Consider the following 24,918-nt stretch of genomic DNA (forward strand, 5'->3'; position numbering starts at 1 on the left):
TTTCAAGCTTGTATTGGCATTATGAGTCATTAGAGCCTTGCATGCATGTAAAGTTTGCAACTTTACGTGATAAGCATGCCTTGGGAAGTTGGATCTGCAGTATGGAGTCTTAGCATAGCTTAAAAAGCATCTGTATGGATGAAGGACTGAAGGGACTCGGCGAGTCGCATGGTAGACTCGACGAGTCATATGAAGATGGTCATGAACTCGACGGGTTGGATGAACAACTTGGCGAGTCCGATGAAGATTGCCTTGGACTCGGCGAGTGGCATGGTGACTCGGCGAGTTGGCAAGTTATGCAAGGAACTCGGCGAGTAGCTGAGGATACTCGGCGAGTTGAGGTCAACATGGACTGTTGACCTTGATAGTTGACTTTGACTTTGACCAAGGTTGACCATTTTGACTTTTGAGGATAATTGGTAAGCGGGTATTTATGATTGGATCATTGATGGTTATAGGTGTTGGAGTTTGGGGCAGTGTGTCGGGAGCGTGTTTTCGTGGTTCAGTCCGGCATTGCAAGGTGAGTTATCCTCACTATATCAACAGGGTCTAAGGCACCAATGCCGGCCCTTTATGGTTTGTATTTGGATTATTGCATGATATGCTTACTGGTTTACATCTTGGTAGTTAGGATGGTGATATGCTATGTTAGTGACCGGTTAGGTCGATATCCTGGTTATAGGATTGTTGATATGTTTATTGATCTGTTAGATCAGCGTCCTAGTAATTAGGACGATATTATGTTTAGTGACCTGGTTAGGGTCGGTATCCTGGTATATAGGATGATGGTATGTTAGTGACCGGTTAGGTTGGTATCCTGGTTAGGATGTTGCTATACTATATGATCTGCTAGATTGGTTTGTCTGTCTATGGACTGTTATGTGATTACCTGTTATATGTGCACGTGGTTATTTTCTTTATGTTTGGGATGAGGCGGTCCTGCTTTGTGCTGAAGGCCAACATACCCTACGAGCGGTCAGGATAGACTGTAGGCCGTATGGCGGTCCAGTCACACCGAAGGCTCGGAATAGATCCAGATGGACTGTAGGCCCGGTGCGGGCGGTCCAGTCATACTGTAGACTCAGAGAGTGAACCGGGTGGACTGAAGGCCGGTGCGGGCGGACCAGTCACCCTGTATACTCGAGATGCATGGTTGTTCTGTATTTGTTGATATGATATGAATATGGTTGTATGAGGTTGGTATTTTGGGGGTAACTCACTAAGCTTTCGGGCTTACAGTTTCAGTTTATTGTTTCAGGTTCGGCGGATGGCCGCAGGTAGGCGAAGGCGTGACCGTACACTTCCTCGATTTACGAATATGATTTCTGGGAACTCTGATGTATAAACTATTTTGAAAACAAATTGTAATAATTGAATGGTTTCAAATGAATCCAAAAGTTTTAAATTGGCTCGAAATTTTGGGATGTTACACAAGTGGTCTCGTGTTTTCCTATTATTAACTCGTAATATGGCATTCGCAAAGTTTCTTGCTTAAATTATTAAATTAAAGGCACATTTCCCTGATTATACTATCAAAAGAGAAAAACTTAATAATGTTGGTGAATTTACTTCACAAGCATTTAATGACTATTGTATGCCTGTGGACATTTTATTAAGCATCCAATTTCTCATGTACACACACAAAATGGTTTTACTGAATCAATGTTTCTTTTTGGGGCCATGCATTCTTACATGTTGGATCATTGATACACATGAGGCCTAGTTCATATCATGTATATTCTCCCTTACCACTTGCTTTTGGTCAAGAGCCAAATATATCCTATCTGAGAATTTTTGGATGTGCAGTATATGTCCCTATTGCAACACCATAACGAACAAAAATGGGTCCTCAAAGAAGGTTGAGAATATATGTTGGTTATGATTCACTATCTATTATAAGATATATTGAACCTTTAACAGGTTATATTTTTAAAGAACGCTTAGCTGATTGCTAATGTGACGAGGAAAATTTCCCACCATTAAGTGGAGAAAAGAAAATTCAAGAAAAGGATGTTTCATGGCATGAACCTTTTTTTTATCATATTTTGACTCTCACACAAAGCAATATGAAATACAAGTTTAAAAGATAATGCATTTCCAAGAAATAGTGAATCATTTGCCTGATGCATTTACTGATATGAAAAGGGAAACTAAATCATATATGTTAGCCATCAATGTTCCAGTTCAAAATGAAATTCCAAATGAACACTCTGATTATAAAGTCATTCAAGAGTCTAAAACACGCCTAAAGCATAGAAGACCATCTGGTACTAAGGATAAGAACCCATGAAAAAAAGAGTATAAAATGCACTAGATCACAAGGAAATTATTCATGGAGAAACACAAAATATCACAATTCTCCCAGGAGAGGAAGATGTTGCAATAAATTATTGTCAAACAAATATAGTATATGACCAAGATGAAACTGATAATGTAAGTGCAATATTTTCTTATTTAGTTGCATGTGATATTATGAATGATGATGTTGAACCACAATCTTCCATTGACATCAAAGCCAAAATAACTTGGCTAAGTGGAAAGAGGCTATACAAGTTGAATTAAATTCTCATAATAAGAGAATGGTTTTAGGGGCCATTAATTCTCACACTTGGATTTGTGAAACCATTAGGGTATACATGGATCTTCGTACAAAAAAGAAATAAGAAAGACAGAAATGTAAGGTACAAGGCTAGGCTTGTGGCTCAAGGTTTCTCTCAAAGACCTAGAACTGACTATGGGGAAATTATTCTCCTGTAATAGATGCAACCACTTTTAGACATTTAATCAACCTAACACTCTATTAAAATTTAGAGATGCATCTTATGGATGTTGTTACGGCTTACTTGTATGGACTACTTGATAGTGATATCTATATGAAAATCCCTGAATGATTTAAAAGGCCTGAAGCATTAAATGCAAAACCCAAAGAAATGTATTCTATAAAATTACAAATATATTTGTATGGGCTAAGGGAATCTGGATGCATGTGGTACAATTGATTAAGCGATTATTTGACAAGTAAAGGTTATAAAAATAACACTATTTTTCCATGTATATTTATTAAGAAAACACCATCTCGTTATGTGATCATAGCTGTCTACGGTGATGATCTAAACATCATTAGAAGGAATAAATAAATCCTTGAAGTGATAGAACGTTTAAAGAATGAATTTGAAATGAACGACCTTGGAAAAACCAATCTTTTAACCACCCTAATGGTTGTTAGATCATTAAATATCAAAAAATATGTATTTCGTCCGCACAAAGAAAACGAAGAAGTTCTTAGTGTAGAAGTACCGTATCTAAATGAAATTAGGGCTATTATGTATCTTACAAATTATACTAGATTCGACATTTCGTTTGTTGTAAACTTGCTAGCAGGGTTCAATTCATCCCTTACAAGAAGACATTGGAATGAGATCAAACATATTTTTGGATATCTTAGAGGAGCTACTAATTTAGGGTTATTTTGTCCTAACAATTCACAACAAGGCTTGATAGTGATATCTATATGAAAATCCCTGAATGATTTAAAAGGCCTGAAGCATTAAATGCAAAACCCAAAGAAATATATTCTATAAAATTACAAATATATTTGTATGGACTAAGGGAATCTGGATGCATGTGGTACAATTGATTAAGCGATTATTTGACAAGTAAAGGTTATAAAAATAACACTATTTTTCCATGTATATTTATTAAGAAAACACCATCTCGTTATGTGATCATAGCTGTCTACGGTGATGATCTAAACATCATTAGAAGGAATAAAGAAATCCTTGAAGTGATAGAACGTTTAAAGAATGAATTTGAAATGAACGACCTTGGAAAAACCAATCTTTTAACCACCCTAATGGTTGTTAGATCATTAAATATCAAAAAATATGTATTTCGTCCGCACAAAGAAAACGAAGAAGTTCTTAGTGTAGAAGTACCGTATCTAAATGAAATTAGGGCTATTATGTATCTTACAAATTATACTAGATTCGACATTTCGTTTGTTGTAAACTTGCTAGCAGGGTTCAATTCATCCCTTACAAGAAGACATTGGAATGAGATCAAACATATTTTTGGATATCTTAGAGGAGCTACTAATTTAGGGTTATTTTGTCCTAACAATTCACAACAAGGCTTGATTGGTTATGCAGATGCATGCTATTTATCTGACCCTCATAAACCTAGATCTCAGACTGCATACATATTCATGAATGGAGGTAATTTCCCGGCGTTCTCAAAAGCAAAAACTTGCTACCACATTCTGAAATCATGCCGAAGTAATTGAACTAAATGAAGCTAGCAAAGAATGTACATGGTTAAGATTGATGAGAGAACTCATTTTGTCTTCATGTGGACTGGATAATGATAAATGTCCATCTTTAATTTATGAAGATAACTCAACATGTGTCACTCAAATTAAAGAAGGATATATCAATGGCAAGAGGACAAAACATATACCTCCAAAGTTTTTTGAGTACATTCAAGAGATTATAAAATATCAAAGGTTGAGATATAATATGTTCAATCCAAAAACAATGCATCAGACCTCTTCATGAAATTACGTCCTACTGCAATCTTCAGAAAACATGTGCATGGCATCAGAATACGACATGTGCATAGCATATAATGTTACATATGTCCAAATGAGGGGGAGTCAACTATACGCTATACTCTTTTTCCTTTCGTTAAAGTTTTTTCTCACTAAGTTTTCTTTAGCAAAGTTTTTAACGAGGCAGTATTTCAAAGTTGAACTCAAATTAGAAAGATTATTATCCAATGGGGAGTGTTATAAATTTTGTCAAAATTATTAAGAGTAGACAAAACATGTGGATGAACAATTTTCATCATTTGAATAATTTATTTTACCTATAAAGTTGCTATTTTGATGATGTATAAATATGATCCTATTTACTGCATATACCTATCAAATGTGAAAAATAAAGGCATACCATTTTGAATGCAATCTTCTAAGTGTTCAAAAGGGTAACAGAAAATAACTACCATGATGTGAATTCCTATAATACCCTCTTCATACTTTAATATAAAGAGCTTTTGAAAGATCGAGGAACAAGGTACGTGATGGGCCAGTGTTAGCAGTTAAAAGTGGCGATCTGGAATTCTCTTTATATTAAAAATGGTTTATTTCATTTAATAAATGTTTTTAAAATATACATGTATTATTACCCAATCTCGAATATGTTTTATACGACATGTTTACAAAAGTTATTGAAGAACCTTATTGAAGAACTGATTTATAATCCTTATTGTTTTTACATTGTATCTCATTGGTTCAAGTCGCGAGGGAGGATAATCAATCAACTCCTCTTAAATCAAAAAGAATATATACACACTAGAAGCTCCATAAAGACTCATCAGCACAAAATTCCATGTCTTCCCCATAATCGCCATACCCCACCGTCTGAGGAGGCGCAACCATCAGTCCCTCCGCCATGCTGGCAAAAAACTCCGGCATCTCGAAAACATCATCTTCATCCACGTAAAACAGAATTTCCGGCAACTCCACCGTTTCCAAAATCTCCACCGCATCCTCCGTATATCTAAATGCCTCCGCCGCTTCTGCAGCGGCCTTTTGTATATCTACTATACTGCTAGACTTCGGGATCGGCAGCCGCCAAACAGAGTCAGCAAAATTCAAACACGCCCGTCGTCCCCTGAAAGCAAACGCCGCCACGTCATGTGCTCTTGCTGCCATTATAGCAGTAGGATGTGTCCCTAGCCATACCCTCAACTTATTGTTCGGCTCTCTTAACTCACAAACCCACTTGCCATTATCCCTCATTCTCACTCCCCTGTACACCGGATGTCGAGTCTCCCTAAACTTCTTCCTTCCGGCCTTCTTCTTCGGGTTCAGTGAAGCCAGCATCACTTCTGCTTCAGCAGCGGCGTTCAATACGGCGGTTGTGCTGCAGTTTGAGATCAAAATGCGTACTAACGGAACACTTTCTGATAATAATGCATCCATTTGTTTGCAGGTTATGAGTGAAAGAATGGTTTGTTGGTAGTAGTTGTGAGTGATTTTAAGTGATTCATATGCAAATCGAGATGTATATATAGAGTTATAGACATTTGTGGAGTGTGTGGACTGTAATGGTGAGGTTAGAGACGATGTGGAGGAAGGCTGTAGAAGAAAGGAGGCCCATAATAGTTTAGTTTGTTTTTCACGCGGAGATATTACAAATTTGGTCCCTCAAGTATTACATAAATACGGATTGAGTCATATAGATATAACTGTTCTCAGTTTTTGTAAAACAAAATATATCCAATTTAATGACATCTTACTTTCCCCCCTCTTTTATTTCTTGAATTTTTATTTTATTACTTCGCAACCTGTTAAAATAGGCTTTTGTGTTGTTATTTTTATGTTCCAAAAAGTATTTTGTCTTTCTATTTTTCATTTTGTATTATTAGAGTAAATTATAATTTTGGGCCCGTGGTTTCATATTAATCTACAAGTTTAAAACCAAGTTTTCAAAAATTAATATATTTTTATGGTGTTTCCAAAATTTGCTTTAAGTTAGAAAATGATTTAAAATAACAACCAATAATATAAAATTTAGCCATAGCTCACTAAATTTTTAATTGAACACAATTAACCATCAGACTTTTATTTTTTGTTCTATTATACCATTGATACTGTTAATAGCCGGTTACCAACCCATGTAGAGTCCACGTCACCGGTTGTGTCCAAGTAATCGATGATATATTAAAACAAAAAAAAGTTTGTTGGTCAATTGGATACAATTAAATAAGTTTAGTAAATTAAAAAACAAATAAAATATTATCGGTTAAAATTTATGACATTTTCATAGAAAATATTAAAAAACTTTTAAACACTATTTATATATCCAAAATCTTCGATTTTGCCTCAACTTATTTGTCTTAAAAATATTCAGACCAATGATAAGACAATGAAAAACTATTTCAACAAGAATTTTTCATTTTCTCTATGTAACATCTCGTCTCCCAAGTATAATTTTAAATATTTATATATTATGTTTTTAGATCTACTCGACGAGTTGGTGCCCAACTCGTCGTGTAGAGAAGGTTAAAGCCGCATGGATTCTAGAACCTACTCGACGAGTTGAAGGACCCCAACTCGACGAGTAGAGGCTGTACATGAAAACCCTAATTTTTAGAGTTTGCACCCTATTTTAAAGACCTTAAGTCCTTCCTCCAACCTCCTTACCACCTTTTGACGGCCATAAGCAAACCCTAATTGATCTAAACCCCATTTTGAGTGTGTGAGGCTAAAAGTGTGTTTTTGGTGCATTTGTTGAAGAAGCTTGAAGGTTGAGAAGCTTTGAACGAGAAGGAGCTTGTAGACCCAGCATCTACATGGTCTTGGCTTTCATTTGAAGGTAAAAAGTCATTACCTTGACTTCTCATTGCTTAGATCTCCACTTGTGAAAGAAAATGGTCATTTCTAGTGCAAAATAGAGTCACTTTCAGATTTGAGCTTCTCACAAGGGCATGGTTTCAGATCTGGACTCCTATAGGCCCTTATGGACATAAAGCCTCAAGCTTTATGAAGCTTTGGCCCTCCTCCATGTCCAAAACCTCTTTCTAAGGCTAGTTTTAGTGTTTTCCTTCCTTAAGGCCTTGCTTGCACGTAAAGTTAGCAACTTTACGTGGTAACTACACCCTAGGAGGCTAGATCTACGTTTTGGAGCTTTGGTTTCGCTTAAAAGTGTCTGAATGAGAAAATGACTGAAGAAACTCGACGAGTTGCATAGTTAACTCGACGAGTTGGATGAGGGTGTCCCGTTTTCTAGATTCTGCATGAACTCGGCGAGTTAGTGATATAACTCGACGAGTTGATTGGTGTTTACCTGTCTTTTGGTCACTGCATGAACTCGACGAGTTGGTTGGAAACTCGGCGAGTTGACTCGACTTTTCGGTCTCTGAGTTCTGAAGGGACTCGATGAGTTGCTAGATGCACTCGACGAGCTGGGTTAACAAGGATTGTTGACCTTGACTGTTGACTATTGACTTTGACCAAGGTTGACCAAGTTTGACTTCAAGGGTATTTTGGTGATTTGGGTTTTATAGAATTGGTTCCATGCTAATTGAAGGTGTTTGAGTTTGGAGCTGTATTTGGGGAGTTTAACATTATCATCCAGAGCTACTTGTGAGGTGAGTTCTTCTCACTATATCAACAGGGTCTAAGGCACCAAGGCCGGCCCTTTATAATTTGGATCCTGGTTATAGGATTATGCTATGTTAGTGATCTGTTAGATCTGTATCCTGGTTATAGGATGATGCTATGTTAGTGATTTGTTAGATCGGTATCCTGGTTATAGGATGATGTTATGTTAGTGATCTGTTATATCGGAATCCTGGTTGTAGGATGATGCTATGTTAGTGATCTGTTAGATCGGTATCCTGGTATATAGGATGATGCTATGAATAGTTATCTGTTAGATCTGTATGACTATCTGTACATGCTAGCTAGCGTATGATATTTAGGTGTACATGATTGTTTGATTGGGGGTTGGGTTGAGGCGGTCCTGCTTTGTACTTTGTGCCAACATACCCAGGGCGGCCGGGATAGACTGCAGACCCGGTAAGGGCGTACTAGTCAGGCCGAAGGCCCGACGAGTGGTCTGGATAGGCTGTAGGCCCGCGAGGCGGTCCAGACGTGTCGATGGCTCGGAGAGCGGTCCAGATAGGCTGATGGCCCTGCGAGGCGGTCCAGTCAGGCTGATGGCTCATTTTGCATGTTGTTTGCCATGGTATTGTTTTGATTGTATGGCGTTGGTATTTTGGGGGAACTCACTAAGCTTTGAGATTACAGTTGTTGATTTTGTTTCAGGTACTTCAGATGATCGTGGGAAGGCGAAGGCGTGATCGTGCACCTCCTTATATTTTTATGATTTGATTTATGGGATACTCTGACATGAAGCTATTTTGGAAACAATTTGTAATAATTATTGGTTTTTAAATGTATTAAAAAGTTTTAAATTGGCATGATTTTTTTATGGATGTTACAAGTTGGTATCAGAGCCTTGGTTTGAGTGAATTGGAGGAACACTCGTGTGAATCTAGTCTCAAACTAAGGACAAGATTTTTAAAATGATTTTCAAATGGTTTTCAAAATACTAAAGGAGGATGCAAGTGTACGATCAGCCGGAGCCAGTAAGTAGACCCCAAAATACCTTACGGACTATTTGATTTTGTGATATGTTAGAACAACATGCTAGTACTAAGCTAGGGATCTTCGGGAATTGCATGATAGAATTGTCTGATTATATGATGCCTGATAGCCTAGGGTTTTCGTTATATGAAATTGACATCATTACTGTAGTTGCTTAGTGTATGCATCATGGACGTATATAACTAAGATCTTATAGCCTGGGAATGTTTGGTTTAGCCTTATTTCATGTTCTTGTTTGATGAAGGGCTTAGGGTAGGATCAGATATTTGAAAGTCTATAAGGTACAACGTTATGTACGACTAGCATACACGAGTGTTGCATGGTTGGTGGAAGTTTCATGGATGAGTTTTGCGGGGTCAGTCGGCCAGTTATAAGATATTTAGCCTTCCTCTAGGAGTGAGGATGGGCCTGTACTACTGAAAGCACATGACCCATATGTGTAGCAAGGAAGTCACAACCCTTAGGGCTTTGTTGTGAGTTTGTTCCCCAATTGTTATATGGAGTATATGATATCTTCCTGGTATGTTTTCAGTATGGTGGTTACGAGGCGATTCATGACCGGATCTAGATCGGGATCAGGACAGGGCAGCCAGGGAGCACCAGCAGTGCCCGAGACAATCAGCCATATGAGGCCAGATGAGATGGACGCCAAGATTCGGGAGATCCTGCATGATGAGGTTGCTACGTTGTTCCAGGCTCAGTTGCCAGAGATGTGTGGGTCTATCAAGACCGCCATGGTGGAGTACTTTGATGAGCGATATGCAACCATCGCTGAGACAGCTGCCATTGCAGCTTCCGCAGCCGTAGCAGCTGCATGCAGTGGGGCCAGTCGGGCTTTTCGGTACTAGGACTTCGATAACACGAAGCCGCTGACTTTTGATGGGATTCAGGACCCGATCATAGCGATGAGGTGGTTATCTGACGTGAAGGGATGTTTCTTCACACACTCATGTCCTACTGACCAGAAAGTCAGATGTGCCCTGAACCTGCTGAGGTCCGGGGCAAAGGACTGGTGGAGGTTGATGACAGGGTCATATACTGATGAGCAGAGAGCTGCAGTGACATGGGATCAGTTCAGAGAGATGTTCCGCTCCCGCTACATTCCGCGGGTCGAACGAGAGCGGTTAGGTTAGGAGTTTTTGGAATTGAGACAGGATGTTGAGTCGGTGACAGAGATCACCCGTATGTTCACTGAAAGGGCGATGTTTTGCCCGAAGTTTGCTTCCGAGCAGGCTCAGATGACACGTTATCTGAGCATGCTCAAGACTGACATCCGACAGTTTGTGGCTACCCAGCGTTGTGATACAATTTTGGAGTTATAGGAGGCTGCTAGGCTGCGTTAGCTAGAGATTGAGCTGCAGTTAAGAGAGCAACGACAGGCCCCAAAGCAGTCACAACCGGTGCCAAAGCGGTCTAAGACCACTATATCGTGGTCTGAGGGCTAGCGCGGCCGCACTTGTGGGAAGTGCGGGAACGGCCATTCGTGAGTTTGTAGATCTGGTAGTGAATGCCGCAAATGCGGCAAGGAGGGACACTTTACGAGGGATTGCCGCCAGGCAGCCACGGTTTAGGATATAAGGATCTGCTACCACTGCAATTAGGTTGGTCACGTGAAGACCAACTGTCCAGTGCTCGCTGCCAGACTGGCGCATGCTCCAGCGTCATCTACACTGAGGATTACTGATGGGAGTCAGGGTAGAGCAGGGCCCCTGAGGGCTCAGGGACGCGCCTTCCAGCTTACAACCGAGGAGGCCAGCGCAGCTCCAGATGTGGTTGCTGGTATGTTTCTATCCTTTATCTTATTGATTATATTTATTTTCTGCTCATATGTGTTGTACCATGTTAGGTACATTCTTAGTGAACTCCTTACCTGCTTCGGTATTATTTGACTCCGGGGCGAGTCGTTCATTTGTCTCTCGGTCGTTCAGTAGGGAGTTCGGTTTGTCTGTAGGAGAGCTAGAGTGTCCGTTGCGAGTCTCCATCACCAACGAACATGGGATTTCTGCTTCTTCAGTCTATCGGGGCTGCTTTTTGGAGATCTTCGGGGTATCCTTCCCAATAGACCTGATTCTGATTCCCATGGGGGATGTATACGTGATTGTGGGTATGGACTAGTTGAGTCGCTTTTGTGCCATGATCGACTGCGAGGGTCAGCGGTTAGTAGTTCAAACCCCAAGTAGGGGAGAATTGGTTATCTTTGGCGAGGGCACCGGGTTGGGTTCAGGATTTTGTTCAGCTGCCAGGGCTCGACAGTACATTCAGCATGGGTGTGCAGGTTATCTAGCGTATGTGGTGAATACGCAGGTCAGAGATCAGGTTTCGGTTTCAGAGGTTCCAGTCAGCAGGGAATTCAATGACGTGTTTTCAGAGGAGTTACCCGGAGTGCCTTCGCAGAGGCAGGTCGAGTTCAGGATCGACCTTATGCCAGGTGCGGTCCTTATCGCCAAGGCGTCGTACCAATTGGCACCACCTGAGATGCAGGAGCTGTCATCTCAGCTGCAGGAGCTGCTAGGCAAGTAGTTCATTCGTTCGAGCAGTTCTCTGTGGGGAGCACTGATTCTCTTTATGAAGAAGAAGGATGGTTCACACCGGATGTGCATTGACTACCGGGAGTTGAACAAGTTGATGGTGAAGAACTGTTATCCATACCACTGATCGATGATCTCTTTGATCAGCTACAGGGAGCATCTTGGTTCTCCAAGATAGATTTGAGGTCCGAGTACCATCAGGTCAGGGTACGAGAGGTGGACGTGGAGAAGACCGCGTTTCCAGACTCGTTATGGACACTACGAGTTTGTGGTGATGCTGTTTGGGCTCACCAATACGCCAGATATATTTATGGACCTGATGAATCGGGTATGCAGACCGATGCTCGATCGCTCAGTCATTGTGTTTATATATGACAACTTGGTGTATTCCAAGACCAGAGAGCAACACGAGGAGCATCTTCGAGAGCTATTGGGAGTCTTGAGATGAGAACGGCTTTATGCCAAGGTCTCGAAGTGCGAGTTTTGGTTACGAGAGGTTCAGTTCCTTGGGCATCTCGTTAACCAGGAGGGGATTTTGGTCGATCTGGCCAAGATCGAGGCCGTTATGTAGTGGGAGGTTCCAAAATCTCCCTCGGATATCAGGAGCTTCTTGGGATTGGCAGGGTACTACCTAAGATTCATACAGGATTTCTCCAAGATAGCAGTAACCCTCACTCGTCTGACGAGGAATGGGGTGGATATCCGGTGGGGCCCTGAGCAGTAGAGGGCATTTGAGACCCTTAGACAGCGACTTTACGAGGCTCCAGTCTTGACTCTCCCGGAGGGAGCTGAGCATTTTGTAGTGTTCTGTGATGCATCCATCACGATACTGGGAGCGGTCCTCATGCAGAGAGGATGAGTGATAGCCTACACGTCACGAAAGTTGAATCCGTACGAGACGAGATACCCCACACACAATTTAGAGTTGGGAGCGGTGGTATTCACTCTCAAGATATGGAGAAATTATCTCTAACGGGTCTGCTGTACCATATACACGGACCACAAGAGTTTGAGACACATCATGGATCAGCCGAACTTGAACATGAGGCAGCACAGGTGGCTGGACGTAGTCAAGGATTATGACTGCGAGATCCTTTACCATCCGGGTAAAGCGAACGTTGTGGCGGACACCCTGAGCCGCAAGTCGGTTGGATCTTATACTACAACGATATATATAAGGATATCAGTGGATTCTCCACTTGTGAGCTTGATTAGGGAAGCTCAGGATGAGGGTGTACAGAAGGAGAACTGGAAGCTTGAGAGGATCAGGGGAGAAATCACCCGATTTGTGCAGGATAGTCGAGGATTGTTGACCCGTTGCGGCCGGGTATGGGTTCTGATGTCTGGTGGAGTCAGACAGATTGTACTGGAGGAGGCTCATAAGTCTCGCTTCTCTATTCACCCGGGGCCACCAAGATGTACCGGGATCTGAGTTTGAGTTACTGGTGGCCGTGCATGAAGCGAGAGATCGCTTGGTACGATGAGAGGTGCTTGACCTGTAGGATGGTCAAGGCCGAGCACCAGAGGCCGCATGGCAAGCTGCAGCCTCTAGAGATTCCCATGTGGAAATTGGAGCAGATCACGATGGACTTCATCACCAAATTGCCGAGAACGAAAAAGGGTTTCGACGCTATATGGGTCATCGTGGATCGATTGACCAAGAGTGCCCTATTTCTGCCCATTCGAGAGAGCTCATCGGCCGAGAAGCTAACAGATATGTATATACGCGAGTTCGTTGCTCGCCATGGGGTTCTGGTCTCTATCATTTCAGACCGTGATGTTCGGTTCACTTCCCATTTCTGGCAGAAATTCCACGAGGAACTAGGCACGCGGCTGCATTTCAGTACCGCATACTATCCGCAGACAGACGGCCAGAGCAAGCGGACCATTCAGACCCTCGAGGATATGTTGAGGGCCTGTGTCATTGACTTCGGTGGGAGCTGGGACTCCTACCTACCCCTTGCAGAGTTTTCCTACAACAACAACTATCACTCCAGTATTGGTGCGCACCTTATGAGCTATTGTATGGACGGAGATGTCGTACCTTAGTCTGATGGGGCGAGGTTGGTCACAGGGTGATGGGTCGGACCGAGGTAGTCCTGCAGACTACCGAAATGATACAACAGATCAGACAACGTTTGCAGACTGCTCAGAGTCGGCAGAAGAGCTATACCGACCTGCGCCGATCTGAGTTAGAGTTCCAGGTTGGTGACATGGTACTCCTAAAGGTCTCACCCTGGAAGGGTGTGATTCGCTTTAGGAAGAGGGGGAAGTTGGGTCCCCGATACATTGGGCCATTCAGGATCATCGCCAGGGTTGGCAAGGTGGCATATCGACTAGATCTCCCAGAGGAGCTTAGTCAGACCCACATCACTTTCCATGTTTTACAATTGTGAAAGTGCATACTAGATGAGGAGACAGTGGTGTCATTAGATGATATTCAGGTCGATGAGCGCCTGAATTACGTTGAGAGGCCAGTGGCCGTTCTGGAGAGGAAAGTGAAGGTTCTACGGAAAAAGGAAGTGCCTTTGGTAAAGGTACAACGGCAGCATCAGAGGGGATCCGAGTGGACTTGGGAGCCGGAGGCAGAGACTTGGGAGCATTATCCAGTGTTGTTCACCACAGCAGACTTCGAGGACGAAGTCTAGTTCAAGTGGGGGAGAATTGTAACATCCCGACTCCCAGGTATAATTTTAAAGCTTTATATATTATGTTTTTATACCTACTCGACGAGTTGGTGCCCCAACTCCTCGTGTAGAGAAGGTTAAAGCAGCGTGTATTCTAGAACCTACTCGACGAGTTGAAGGACCCCAACTCGACGAGTAGAGGCTATGCATGAAAACCCTAATTTTTAGGGTTTGCACCCTATTTTTAGGACCTTAAGTCCTTCCTCCCGCCTCCTTACCACCTTTTGACGGCCAGAAGCAAACCCTAATTGATCTAAACCCTTTTTTTAGTGTGTGTGTGTGTGAGGCTAAAAGTGTGTTTTTGGTGCATTTGTTGAAAAAGCTTGAAGGTTGAGAAGCTTGGAACGAGAAGGAGCTTGTAGATCCAGCATCTACATCGTCTTGGCTTTCATTTGAAGGTAAAAAGTCATTACCTTGACTTCTCATTGCTTACATCTCCCCTTGCGAAAGAAAAATGGTCATTTCTAGTGCAAAATGGAGTCACTTTCGGATTTCATCTTGTCACAAGGGCATGGTTTCGAATCTGGACTCCTCTAGGCCCTTATGGACATAAAGCCTCAAGATTTATGAAGCTTTGGCCCTCCTCCATGTCCAAAACCTCTTTCTAAGGCTAGTTTTAGTGTTTTACTTCCTTGAGGCCTTGCATGCACGTAAAGTTAGCAACTTTACGTGGTAACTACACCCTAGGAGGCTAGATCTATAGTTTGGAGCTTTGGTTTCGCTTAAAAGTGTCTGAATGAGAAAAGGACTAAAGAAACTCGACTATTTGGATGAGGGTTTCCCGTTTTCTAGATTCTGCATGAACTCGACGAGTTAGCGATATAACTCGACGAGTTGATTAGGGTTTACCCGTCTTTTCGTCACTGCATGAACTCGACGAGTTGGTTGGAAACTCGGCGAGTTGACTCGAGTTTTCGGTCTCTGAGTTCTGAAGGACCTGGACGAGTTGCTAGATGCACTCAACTAGTTGGGTCAACAAGGACTGTTGACCTTGACTGTTGACTGTTGACTTTGACCAAGGTTGACCAAGGATGACTTCAAGGGTATTTTGGTGATTTGGGTTTTATAGAATTGGTTCCATGCTAATTGTAGGTGTTTGAGTTTGGAGCTGTATTTGGGGAGTTTGACATTATCATCCAGAGCTACTGGTGAGGTGAGTTCTTGTCACTATCAATAGGGTCTAAGGCACCAAGGCCGACCCTTTATGATTTGTATCCTGGTTATAGGATGATGCTATGTTAGTGATCTGTTAGATCGGTATCCTGGTTATAGGATCATGCTATGTTAGTGATATGTTAGATCATTATCCTGGTTATAGGATGATGCTTTGTTAGTGATCTGTTAGATCGGTATCCTGGTATATAGGATGATGCTATGAATAATGATCTGTTAGATTTGTATGACTATCTGTACATGCTAGCTAGCGTATGATATTTATGTGCACATGATTGTTTGATTGGGGGTTGGGTTGAGGCGGTCCTGCTTTGTGCTTTGTGCCAACATACCCAGGGCGACCCGGATAGACTGCAGACTTGGTAAGGGCGTACTAGTCAGGCCGAAGGCCCGACGAGCGGTCCGGATAGGCTGTAGGCCCGCGATGCGGTCCAGACATGCCGATGGCTCGGAGAGCGGTCCAAATAGGCTGATGGCCCTGCGAGGCGGTCCAGTCAGGTTGATGGCTCATTATGCATGTTGTTTGCTATGATGTTGTTTTGATTGTATGTTGTTGGTATTTTAGGGGAACTCACTAAGTTTCAGGCTTACAGTTGTTGATTTTGTTCATGTACTTCAGATTATCGCGGGAAGGCGAATGCGTGATTGTGCACCTCCTTATATTTTTATGATTTGATTTCTGGAATATTCTGACATAAAACTATTTTGGAAACAATTTGTAATAATTATTGGTTTTTAAATGTTTTAAAAAGTTTTAAATTGACATGATTTTTTTTATGGATGTTACACTCTAACTTTGTTGTTAAATTCATATAACTATTTCTATGACTTAACAATTTATATGTAGTGAATTGTTTAGGAAAAGAAATGATGTAATAAACAAAATAATTTTTAATATCTTTGAATATATAATGCGTAAATTGTTAAGTCTTAGAAATAATTATATGGGTTTAACAATGAAGTTAGAAGAGAATTGAAAAATTCTCGATGAAAGATATCTTAATTGTCTTATGGCTGGTTTGAATAATTTTTAGACAAGTTGAGGCAAAATCGAAGATTTTGGATATATTAATGGTGTTTAATTTTTTTTTTCTTTTTGATATTTTCTACGAAAATGTCATAAAATGATAATAAATAACATTTTACTTGAATTTTAAGTTACTAAGCTTATATAATTGTATCTAGTTGACTAATAAACTTTTTTCTTTTCGGTTCTATTATATCATCGATTACGTGGACATAACCGATGACTTGGACTTCATGTGGGTTGCTAAGCAGCTGTCACCGATATCAATAGTATGATAGAACCAAAAAAAAGTTTGATGGTCAATTGGGTGCAATTAAAATTTCAGTGACCTAATGGGTAAATTTTGCATTATTGGTTGTCATTTTGGATCATTTCCTCCATGAATTTATCATCGTATCAGACGAATTCTCTAAGAGTAGAATGAGAAATTAAAACGACAAAATTACCCTTATGTGATGTCCTTATATAGTTCATAAGGTCATACGAAGACCATAATTTTGGTCTCTAATGAAATTTAGCTTACTAGGAATGGCATGATCATTGTGTTCTTGAGTATACCTATTTCCATATAACTTTTGATATAACCAATTAGTACCTGACTGGTAATTACATCATTAGGTCTAGTATTAGTATGCAACTTTTCATGCCATTCCTCCCTTTGTAACGACTCTTATTAATATTTGGCACAGGCAACATAATATTAGCTTTATGGAAATATATTAAAGAAAATAATTTTAAGAACTTATGTATACCTGCACAACTAGAGTTTCACAAATGTGTTGACCAGCATCTTTTTCACCTCCACGTCCAACATTTGACATGATTATATAAATATGTTCACTATATTGTCGATATAACTATTAAAAACATGAAACTCAATAACTTTACTTCATGGTAACACCATAGAAACAACAAAAACTTACTAAAATCTCTTTCTCAAAAAGTTTATATGTCATTTTGTTCAGAACACCAATGTCACTTTGTTCTTTTATGCCTTTAGATATTACATATGCCTTATAACTAATTTGGTGTTCCCTCCTCGACTAGGTGTTAACAAGCTTGTGCCGAGAACATCGTTTATTTTTATTTGTTTAAAATATGCAGATTAATCCATTAGAAATTATGACTTAATATTTGGCAAGCCAACAAAGTCACCTATTAGCATGTTTAAAAAAATCCCAGTGAACTTTTTTTCTTTGAATATTCAATGGGCATGGTAAAGTGGAGAAAATAAAATGGGTTAGAGAATTGCTAGCAACAATTGTATCATTCTCGTTGGAAGATGAAGGGATTCAAGTGGTGATGGATTTTTTTCAAGTCCAATGAGTTTTTTTAGAGAGTGGAACTCCTTATAGGGTGCCAATGTAAACTTATACACAAAATATTAGCTAATCGCCTTAGTTCTATATTTGATGTTGGTTAGTATGGAGAAGTCTGCATTTGTTAAAGGACGGGAGATTTTTGATGGCCATATGATCATGAATTAACTAATTTTACCGTGTAAGTCTAATAATAAAAAAGTTATACTGTTTAAGATGGATTTTGAGCATGTATAAGATTCTATATGATATGATTTTCTGGATGAGGTACTTGATAGGCGTAGGTTTGATATGAGATGGATGGGTAGGTGCACAGATGCCTTCATCTTTCATGGGCTCGATTTTGGTTACTGATGCTCCTACACTCGAATTCCATTTCCATGTGGGTATTCTTCTGGGTGACCCATTATCTCCTTTGTTGTTCATTCTGCTGATGGAAAAGTTTACATGTTGCTTTTTATAATGCTTTTAAGTGGGGCTTCTTTACAGGTATTTTTATTGGAATTGATAATTTTGTTAATGTATCTCACTTTTGTATGCCGATGATGATGGATTCGAATATCACTAACATAATTCAAATTCTTAATTTATTTTCCTAGCATATGGGTTAAAGATAAATCTCCAAAAAGGTAAAGTTTTAGGTATTGATGTATCAAACTTGGTTGTAGAGGTTGTGGTTGCCAATTTTGGTTGTATGTATATAAGAACTCATTTCTTATATCGATTTGTCGTCTTTTCGTTTAAGTCCTTTATCGTCTGATTTTTATCTTTGACATTATCATTTAGGACATGTGTCAGCGTCATGTTTACAGTTTTTGGTTTCTACTGGTGGGTTAGATTCTTTGAAAACTGATGATATTTCTAATTGATGTGGTTGTAAACTGGAAAAATTTTCTGCTTTACCGTTTAATAAAAGTGTCTATGCTTCTGTTGCTCCCTTTGATATTGTGCATTATGATGTGCGGGGCCCATCCCCGGTCACCTCTAAATTGGGATCTAAGTATTATGTTTCATTCATTGATGATTACACTCATTATATATTGGTTTATTTTATGAAGCGCATGTCTGATTTTTTCACCATATACATTGAATTCAGAGCCCTTGTGAAGACTCAACACTCTACTGTCATAAAATGTTTTCAGTTTGATTTGGGAGGGGAATTTACCTCCAGTGGTTTTAAACAGTTATTGGCATATGATGGTGTTGTGCATCAGTCATCATGTACAGACACCCCTCAGCAGAATGGTGTTGCAGAAAGAAAACATCGACATCTCCTAGAAACTGCAACATCCTTGCTACTCTCTGCTCAAGTTCACAGTATGTCTTGGGAAAAAGTTGCTCATACCGCCACTTACGTCATTAATCGCATTCCTACTGCATACACTTTGGGGAAGTCTCCATATGAAATGTTGTTTGGGCAACTTCCAAATTATTCTTCATTACGAGTGTTTGGTGTACATGTTTTGTCTTGAAGCCTCATGTAGAGAGAGAGAGAGAGAGAGAGAAGTTATCTTCAAAATCATCCCTTTATGTATTTTTAGGATACTGTATTGGTCAGAAAGGTTATCAGTGTTATGATCCGTCGAATAAAAAATTCTATGTCTCTCACAATGTCACTTTTTTGGAGCACATTCCATTATATATCATTCTTGTTCAATCACATGATGCAAATCGAGAGGAGCTTCACACTATTGATCCGTTTAGCATTGACATTAATGATGCACCACCTGCCACTGATTCGCCACCTATTGCTAGTCCACCACCTGCCACTGATCCACCACCTGTGACTGATCCTATGCCTGCAGCTCATTAGGATCCCCCATCATTGAGGCCTTATCGTAATAAGAAGTCCACAAAGCTTCCTGACTTTCTCCATTCCTCTTACTCACCAGTGTTTGCCTCATTTATTTATAACATACATCGTCTTTCTGAGCCAACATCCTATAAAGAGGTCATCTATGCTCCTCTTTGGTAGACCGGTATGGTTGGGGAACTTGCAGCTCTTTATTAGACTCATACATGGGATATGGTTCTGCTTCCGCCCGAAAAGAACACGATTGGATGCCGTTGGGTATATAAAATCAAAACAAAGTCTGATGGATCTGTTGAGCGTTATAAAGCAGGACTTGTTGCGAAAGGGTATGGGCAAAAGTATGGTATGGATTATGAGGAAACTTTTGCTCCTGTTGCAAAAATGATAACAGTTCGCACCTTGATTGTAGTTTCTTCCATTCGACAATGGAAGATTTATCATATGGATGTCAAGAATGCGTTCTTGAATGGCGATCTTCATGAGGAAGTATACATGTCTCCTCCACCAGGTGTTGCTCACCAACCAGGTGAAATCTCGACTTCGGAAGGCACTATATGGTATCAAACAAGCCCTTCGTGCTTGGTTTGAAAAATTTCTACGGTCGTTACTTCGCTTGGTTTTCGACCAAGTAATCATGACTCAACTCTATTTGTTCGGTGTACGAGTGCAGGTCAGATTATTTTTTCCTAATATGTCGATGACATGATTATTACTGGTGATGATCATGATGGTATAGAGTCTTTATAGCGTGATTTGGCTCACTGTTTTGCTATGAAAGACTTGGTCTTTCTCTGTTATTTATTGGGGATTGAAGTTTCTCAATATCCAAAGGGTTATCTATTATCTCAAACGAAGTATATTTCATATTTTTTTTGAACGAGCACGACTCGTGGATAATTGGATAGTTGATACGCCTATAGAGAGTAATGCAAAGTTTTCTCCAACTGATGGTGTTCCCTTATCAGATCCAAGCCTTTATCGTACCATTTTAGGGAGTTTTGTTTAACTCACTATCACTAGACTAGATATTCTTCATGCAGTTCATGTGCTTAGCCAATTTTTCATTGCTCATTCTACTATTCATTGGGGAGCTGTTCTTCGTATTTTGAGATATCTTCATGGTACTCAGTTTCGCACCCTTGTGTAACATCCCAAAACTACTAAGTAAAACTTTTGTTTAAAATCAACTAAACCATCAACCATGTATTTCAAAAATCATTAAGAATGTTATAGAAAAAAATAGTTATCAGAGTACAATCCCAATATCATAAAACATCAGACACAGGTGGATTCGATGTGATCATGTCGGGCCCTTCCCTTTTAAACCGGAAGTACCTGAAAAACATTTAAACATAAATCGTAAGCACAAAGCTTAGTTAGTTCCCCAAAATACCACAAATCATACATCATACATGCATATAATACTATAGTATATAACGAGTCAATTTCACCTCTGAGTCCCTTTCCGACACTCTGAGTCCCTTCCGACTCCCTGAGTCCCTTCCGACTCGCTGAGTCCCTTCCAACTCCTTCGGTATCTTTCAACTGGTACATATCTATTTCACCCCTACAACTAAGCATACAATCATACTAGCAAGACTCACAAAGATAGAAAACACATACAAGCATATCAGTAAGCGTCACAAATGCCACTAGTATCCAACAACAAAATCTAGTTGGCCGAAATTGGTGCCTTCGACCCATAAGTACAGTGAGGAGACTCACCTCAATCTCATGATAATAGACCACACTCTCAGCCTGTTGCTACCATGGCTCCTCACACTGAACATATCAAAATCAACTCTAATTACTAATCTGGGTAATAACCCATAAATAATGGTCCATATTATATTCCATCATGCCAAGATTAAAAGACCATTTTACCCTTCCCTTACTTGACCCATCTAACCATTGCCCAAACCCATAATGACCTAAGGCCCAAAAATGCCCCACAAGGACTTCTAGTGAGTACGCCATACGTACCACCCCATTACGCCCAACGTACTAGTCGAATAGAGAAGGAAATCGAGGCTGAACACGTTATGTCATAACTAGCATTTTTAGCTAGGAAATTCTATTTTCATGTAAACATCCACTATTGTAAGGCTTGTAATCTAAGTGAATATCATGCTATATGCAAAAATGAAATCATCCATTTGAATCCAAACTCCTGAGTGAAGTTCAAAACCTAATACAATACATCTCATATATTCAACTATGGGTTGAAAACCCTAAAAATATCGGTTCAAGTTTATTGTGGACTAGGATCCTCTTATTGAGCCTAATGGACCAGTAAACTTTCAATTTGGCTATTTTGGGCCAAGGAACCCTATTTGGGCTCTAGTTGGACCCACATCCTGATGGGTTTTGAGCATTCTAACACTCCTAAGGTGTACATGCAACCCTAGAAACCTTGGATCTATGTTTTCTCTAATATTCATGAAAATAAGAATTTTCCAAGGTTTACATCCTAACTAGCATGGCATGGGGTACTTGTAATATAAAAACTAGTAGAATGACATACCTTTTCTTGTAGCTTGGATTCCTTAAGACCTTGTGAGCCTAGCACCCCAAAATGTGATGCCTCAAATGTTTCACAAAACACCTACAACTCTTGGAATAACTTGAGAGAAGAACACTTTGATCACAAAATTGGCTAGCCCTCCTTGTCTTGTAATAGTGGCCCATTTTGCTAGCTATGGAGCTCTTTATATAGTGTGTCACATGTAGGGTTACACCATGTAAACCCTAATGTGCATGGATTTTCAGTTCCCCCATGATCCACGGGTTATAACCTCCATGGAGCATCCATGGAGCACCCAATGGGTCCTAGCCCAATATAGTGAATCATGAACCATAAGCCCACTATACAAGAATGAATGATTTACAAATCAATCCCCATATATTTAATTAGTCTCTTTTTTATCACAAAATTAATTCCAAATTAATTCTTGATCAATACTAATTAAAAAATATGATTTCATATTAATATATTAGAACTTATAATATATTAACAAATCGTAAGTGTCGTTTTTCTCATTTTGTCTATCCAACAATTGTGATGAAGATGCAACCCAAATGGACCATGCCAAGCCGGGTCAAGTACATACTAAATATAGTTATGGACTTAGACACCTTATCCAACAGTCTCCCACTTGGATAAGTCTAATAACTATAGTTACAGGTATGACTTCAGGAACCGACCAGCAATCGTAGCTCTTTCAAAGTCTCGCGGAACTGAGATGATGATGCGCCATTTAAGATAAGTGATCATATAATCATCCGTTCTAGATATCAGCCAGACAAATACATGGTACAATGTCGTACTTATTGTCTAGCAGTTTGTTTCCCGATTTCCGATTTGTTTGACATAGAAGTAAACTGAACACATCAATTTGGTTCTGACCGGGCCCGATACAAAGGTCAAAAAAAATCATCGAGGGGCCCAGATATCGCTTTTAATCCTCCAAGGACTAAAAGGAACAGATAAACTTCGACTCATATGCTTGTTCTACTACTTGTTGAATCATACACAAAGGCACGTTTTATAACATCGAGTTACCAATGCGTTTTCGTACAATCAATGTATAACCAACTCATAGTCAACAACTTATATCTCTAGGTTTGAAGACTTATATGATATTACCGTCTCACGATCACTCGAGATAAATTCCATGAAGAGATACAAGTGAGCGTGGATTGAATCCAATACTCAGAACTTATGAGCACTCATGAATGTTGTAGCAACCATTTGCTATGTCTAGCACCTTAGACATCTACAAACCCAATTCATGACAATCTTGATTCATATGTACTTCCAACATATGACTGACTGTGGAGAGTTTGAATAAAGAAATTATTCTGGAAGTCAAAACATGAAAAATTGAAACAATAGTAAATAATTGACACAAGATAGCAACACTTTACTTATAAATTAACAACAACTTTTATTTAATCATCAAATGTCAATTTACATTTTACAAGCTTCATAAATAACTATCTAATCTGTAAAACTAATATCATCCTTCAGTCCGATGCGCCTCGCATGCTGCAAATGCTTAGCCCTACACAGTCCCTTCGTGAGGGGATCTGCTGGGTTTTCATCCGATGATACCCTCTTCACCACGAGGAGTACTTCTTCTATCCAATGTCTAATGAAATGATATTTTCTGTCCATGTTCCTGGATCTGCCGTGATCCCTTGGTTCCTTAGCTAAGGCAACTGCACCCTCGTTATCATATAAAATCTCCATAGGCTCCTTAATAGCTGGTACAACTCCAAGGTCTCCAATCAAGTTCTTTAGCCATATTGTCTCCTTTGCTGCCTCGCTTGCCGCTATATACTCTGATTTGCAAGTTGGAGCAGCCACTGTTTCCTGTTTGGAACTTTTCTAAGTAATTGCTCCTCCATTTAGGTTAAAGACCCAGCCCGACTGAGAGCGGAAATTATCCATATCAGTCTGGAAGGCAGCATCACTGTACCCCACTACTCTCAAGTCATCACTCCCACCAAGGGTAAGGACCTAGTCCCTAGTCCTCCGTAGGTACTTGAGAATATTCTTCACCGTAGTCCAGTGAGCCTTGCCTGGATTCCCTTGATATCTGTTGACCATGCTCAAAGCAAAGGCCACATCAGGGCAAGTACAATTCATAGCATACATGATTGAGCCCACAGCGTAAGCATATGGTACATGACTGATCTCAGCTATTTCAGCCTCTGTACTCGGACTCCGAGTCTTACTCTGTTTGGCGTTGCTCTGGATTGGTAAGTCACCTTTCTTGGAATCCTGCATGCTGAACCTTTTCAGCACCTTATCCAAGTTGGTACTTTGACTAAGTCCAATTAGTCTCTTATTCCTTTATCTCAATATCCTTATCCCTAGGATATAGGCAGCTTCTCCAAGCTCCTTCATAGCGAAACACTTCCCAAGCCAGGACTTAACTTCCTGCAGGGTTGGGATATCATTTCCTATGAGTAGTATGTCATCCACATACAATACCAAAAAGTTAACTATACTCCCACTACCCTTAACACACACACAGGACTCATCTTCGCTCCTCGAAAAACCAAACTCTTTGACTTTCTCATCGAAACAAAGATTTCATCTGCGAGATGCTTGTTTCAATCCATAGATAGATTTCTCAAGCTTACACACTCTATTAGGGTGCTTTGCATCGACAAAACCCTCTGGCTGACTCA

General features: G+C 40.2%; 1 pseudogene; it reads right to left on the reverse strand.

The window, feature by feature from the left end:
• Positions 1-5,210: 5,210 nt before the first annotated feature.
• On the reverse strand, positions 5,211-6,124 carry LOC145136981 (dehydration-responsive element-binding protein 1B pseudogene; annotated as a pseudogene).
• Between the last annotated feature and the right edge of the window lie 18,794 nt (positions 6,125-24,918).

The sequence above is a fragment of the Lactuca virosa genome, chromosome 9 (genome assembly GCF_052849685.1).
Source record: "Lactuca virosa cultivar CGN04683 chromosome 9, Lactuca_virosa_CGN04683_v6, whole genome shotgun sequence".
Taxonomy (NCBI): Eukaryota; Viridiplantae; Streptophyta; class Magnoliopsida; order Asterales; family Asteraceae; genus Lactuca; species Lactuca virosa.